This window comes from Coenobita brevimanus, unplaced genomic scaffold, assembly GCF_032717465.1.
Source record: "Coenobita brevimanus isolate Jiangsu-jjx unplaced genomic scaffold, ASM3271746v2 jjx.HiC_scaffold_119, whole genome shotgun sequence".
Classification (NCBI taxonomy): domain Eukaryota; kingdom Metazoa; phylum Arthropoda; class Malacostraca; order Decapoda; family Coenobitidae; genus Coenobita; species Coenobita brevimanus.
The window spans coordinates 195,353-200,473 of NW_027642001.1; the positions used below are offsets into that span (position 1 = coordinate 195,353).

General features: G+C 40.9%; 1 pseudogene; it reads left to right on the top strand.

Annotated features, from left to right (window-relative positions):
* The first annotated feature begins 488 nt into the window (after positions 1–488).
* LOC145389519 (E3 SUMO-protein ligase ZBED1-like) lies at positions 489–3,545 on the top strand (annotated as a pseudogene).
* Positions 3,546–5,121: the final 1,576 nt, after the last annotated feature.

Consider the following 5,121-nt stretch of genomic DNA (forward strand, 5'->3'; position numbering starts at 1 on the left):
GAATTGATTGATGTTACTAAAAAATAAATATTGTGATCAGACATTATAAAATACTGTATAGTTTACTGGCAACTTGGCAAGTGCCAACAATGTATGCATAACATAGCTTTATTTCAATTATATTGTGATGTTTGGCAACATTATTCATGTAATCATATCACAGTAGGCCTGGTAAACTTAAACTATGTTCTTTACATATAGCCTATGTTTTAATAATATAGGCTATTTAAGAATGTGTTCTTTTCCTTATAATTGTCTCTACAATTATTTTAAAAAAAATTTGTATGATGTCATGTTCAAGAATGGCAGGTTTGAATCCTGTCAGTTTGCCTGGATGAGCTGGTGTGTACATGTCCAGTACATGTCCTGCCTAACCTGCCATACCCTGTTGGCCAGCGTGCAAAGTTCAGTAGTGTGGTGGAAACCACTGGCAGCTGGTCTATGATAAGTGGCTTACTCTGCTTTAAAAAACAAATCCTGTGACAAAAATGCCACTAAAATCAAATGTACATAGCCATTTCAACATGCCTTCTAGTTCTAGTGAATGCAAACCAGGAAACCTTAAAGCTGTTTGCCGTCACTGTAACCAGCCTGTTGGTGGATCTACCAAAGCAACATCAAACTTCAGGAGGCATTTAGAGGTGAGCATTTGGTTACTTTAGTAGTACCTGATTAGTATTTTAGACAGAAGAAATTAAGAAGAATTTCTTTATATATTCAGTACACTATGGCTACTACTGTATGAGAGAGAGAGAGAGAGAGAGAGAGAGAGAGAGAGAGAGAGAGAGAGAGAGAGAGAGAGATTTTATTACCCTCTTTCTTTACACTTTTTCAGTGTACTTAGTACTTACAGTATTTGTTTATTTGGTTTAAGTCAACACATTTGATATTTATAGTTATTAGTGCAGTTGCAGTCATTCATAAACTATACTGTATTGTAATATCTTTTTGTGCTTTTGGGTTTGGTATTGTGATAACTAGAACCTAGCCTAACCTCTTGAAAGCTGAACAAAAACAGGCTGAAATAGGGTTATTAGTTGTAAGGTATGTATTAGCTGTATGAAAAAGAAAAGGAAAGACAGGTGTTTGTTAAAATATACTGTAATATTGTCTTTTTGTGCCTTTGGGTTTGGTAATGTACTGGTACCTAATTAGCCTAACTTAACCTCTTAGAAGCTGAACCAAAACAGGTTGAGATAGGGTTATTAGTTGTAAGGCATGTATTAGCTGTATAAAAAAGAAAACAGGAAAAACTGGTTTTCAATAAAATATGCTGTAATGTAGCCTCTTTTGTGTGCTTTTGGTTTTGGTACTGTACCTATCTAACCTAGCCTAACTCTTTAAAAGCTGAACCAAAACAGATTGAGACAGAGTTATTTGTTGTAAGATATGTATTAGTTGTATAAAAAAAAGAAAAAGGAAAAACAGTTTTTTTTTTATAAAATATACTGTGGCCAGTAGTGGATTCGGACTGCCGACCATCAGATCAGTTGCTGAGTGCTCAACCAACCGAGCAGATTTTGAACTATTACCATCAGGTCAGTCACCAAACGCTCTACCAACCGAGCTGGGGCTCTGGGTAGCTCGGCTGGTGGAGCGCTTGGCTACTGATCTGATGGTCGGTAGTTCGAATCCATCGCTGGCCAATGGCCACCTTTGGAGGGAAGTAGTGTAGCAGTCTCCTGTAATTCTAGCGAGGTTACATAGTAATATGGCTTAGCTCTATGGATTAATTTCCATTTTTATATCAGTCAAGCCACCTAACAGTCTTATATGTAAACTCTGTACATGGGTGGGAAGTTTTGTTCAGAGCCTTGTAAAACTAAATAATTTATTTTCCCTTGTTTTTCTTTTCAGAAGAACCACTCAGAAATCTATGAAAAGCTCGATATTCCACCAGCAGATCCACAACAGCCCTCAATGGTTAACTTCATGAAAGGCAGTACCAAAGGAAGCAAGTGGACATCCACCAACTCACGGCAGATTGAACTTACTAACTGTATTGTGAACTTTATTGCACATGATTTCCTTCCTCTATCCCTGGTTGATAGTGAGCGATTCCGCATGCTCATGGTGACTGCAGAGCCAAAGTTTTCAATGCCTAGTCGTAAGCATCAGAGTAGTGTACTTCTACTACAAAAGTCAAACAGTGTTCAGTCCCGGTTGAAGACCAAGTTACAGAAAGCCCAGAGTTTATGTGTGACAGTTGATTTGTGGTCCAGTAGGGATATGAGGTCCTTTATAGGTGTAACTGGTCATTTCATACTTGACTACAACATGAATAGTGTTATGCTGGCATGCCGTCGCTTTAAAGGCGCCCATACTTCAGAAAATATCTATAGCTTTATCAAGAAACAATGGCCCTCTATAATGTTGGGAGTAAGGTAACTACCATTGTTACAGATAACGCAGCAAATATGGTGAAGGCATTTACTCTTTTCCCAATGGAGCAACTTAAAGATGATGACGATGGTGATGATTTTGGTGTCAATGTCTGAGATACCCTTCCATCTGATGATACAGCACCTACGAAGTCTACAGTGTATGAATATCTACCCCCAAATCGCAGTCCATGCTTTGCTCATACTTTGCAGCTTGTGGTAAAAGATGGCTTGGAGAACAATAGTCAGATCAAGCAATTTCTGACAAAAGTAGCAAAGCTAGTTAGTTTTTGTAGGAAATCAACAACTGCTACAGAAGTTCTATCAAATGAATTAAAGCTCCAGATGGCAACATGTACACGCTGGAATAGCCAGCTGATGATGATAAGGTCAGTGCTACGTGTTTCATCTGATGTGTGGGACAAACTTGACACTCCTTACAAGTTGAAACAGTATGAGCTGAACACCATAAAAGAGCTTTGTGATATACTTGAGCCATTTGAGTACGTAACAGATCAGATTCAGGGACAAAACATGGTGACATGTAGTTTGGTAATTAACAGTGTCCGTGGCCTTCGGGCTGCTTTAGCTAATCTTCATGAAGTGCATAAGTGCAAACTTGTTTCTACACTGCAGGCCTCTACAGAAACTCGCCTGAGTAAGTTTGAGTCCATGGAGGATTTCCAGCTAGCTGCCACCTTAGACCCACGTTACAAGCTGGATTGGTGCCATGACAATGAAGTCGAAGACATTCGTGACCTTCTGACTAGGAAATACAATGCACTGAATGCAGCATGCAGTGGGTGTGGGGCTTCTTCATCTACTGCCCCTGAAGAACCACCACCGATGAAAAGGAACAAATTCTTTGCTTTGGTGAACCGGTCCTCTGCACCAACAGCAAGACCATCAGAAACCGAGGTTTCACTCTACCTCAGCCAACCATGTATACAAGAAGACAGTGATCCCCTTGGCTACTGGAAGGCCAAACAAAGTGAGCTTCCCATCCTCACTATACTTGCAACAAAGTACCTAGCCATTCCTGCTACATCGGCTCCTGTTGAAAGACTGTTTTCTGTTGCTGGCAAGCTTTTCAGGCCTGAAAGGTGCAATTTAGGTGACAAAAAATTTGAAGAATTGATGATGATCAGATGTAATTCTGAGTAACATTTTTCCAGGGCCAGTTTTGAAATTCTAATTTTTGTTCCAAAAAACAGAAGTAAGTTTTATGTTAAGGATATTGGATAGTATTGCGACTTGCAACAGTGTTGTTGATTTAAAGGAAGTTCTTTGTTAAACATGAAAATTGAGATCTAATATTAACAATATACAGTATGTAACCTTGAAGTTGGTGACAAATTTTTGGAAAATAGATATGTGAATGAATAAACAGTTTTATTTTTCCTCTTGATATTACTGGGAGTACCTGGGTGGCATAAGATTTAAATAAGTACCTTCAATTGGAATTGACAGGCTTATAAATTGAATTGAACTGGAATTGAAAACGTATTATTGAATTGAACTGGAATTGAAAAGTATTATTAAATTAATTGGAATTGAATTGAATTGACTTAGAAGCTTATGAATTGAATTGAATTGGAATTGAACATTTATTTTTCTAAATGAATTGGAATTGAACTGAATTGAATAATTCACATTTTACGTTGAATTGGAATTTAATTGAATTGATAAAAATTAATTGACCCCAACCTTGGTGATATGGACTGTGCCTTGGACACCACGATGACGACCCTGGCTATGAACTTGGACTGTGATATGGACTGTGCCTTGGACACCACGATGACGACCCTGGCTATGAACTTGGACTGTGATATGGACTGTGCCTTGGACACCACGATGACGACCCTGGCTATGAACTTGGACTGTGATATGGACTGTGCCTTGGACACCACGATGACGACCCTGGCTATGAACTTGGACTGTGATATGGACTGTGCCTTGGACATCACGATGACGACCCTGGCTATGAACTTGGACTGTGATATGGACTGTGCCTTGGACACCACGATGACGACCCTGGCTATGAACTTGGACTGTGATATGGACTGTGCCTTGGACACCACGATGACGACCCTGGCTATGAACTTGGACTGTGATATGGACTGTGCCTTGGACATCACGATGACGACCCTGGATGACGACCCTGGCTATGAACTTGGACTGTGATATGGACTGTGCCTTGGACACCACGATGACGACCCTGGCCATGAACTTGGACTGTGATATGGACTGTGCCTTGGACACCACGATGACGACCCTGGCTATGAACTTGGACTGTGATATGGACTGTGCCTTGGACACCACGATGGCGACCCTGGCTATGAACTTGGACTGTGATATGGACTGTGCCTTGGACACCACGATGACGACCCTGGCTATGAACTTGGACTGTGATATGGACTGTGCCTTGGACACCACGATGACGACCCTGGCTATGAACTTGGACTGTGATATGGACTGTGCCTTGGACATCACGATGACGACCCTGGATGACGACCCTGGCTATGAACTTGGACTGTGATATGGACTGTGCCTTGGACACCACGATGACGACCCTGGATGACGACCCTGGCTATGAACTTGGACTGTGATATGGACTGTGCCTTGGACACCACGATGACGACCCTGGATGACGACCCTGGCTATGAACTTGGACTGTGATATGGACTGTGCCTTAGACACCACGATGACGACCCTGGCAATGAACTTGGACTGTGATATG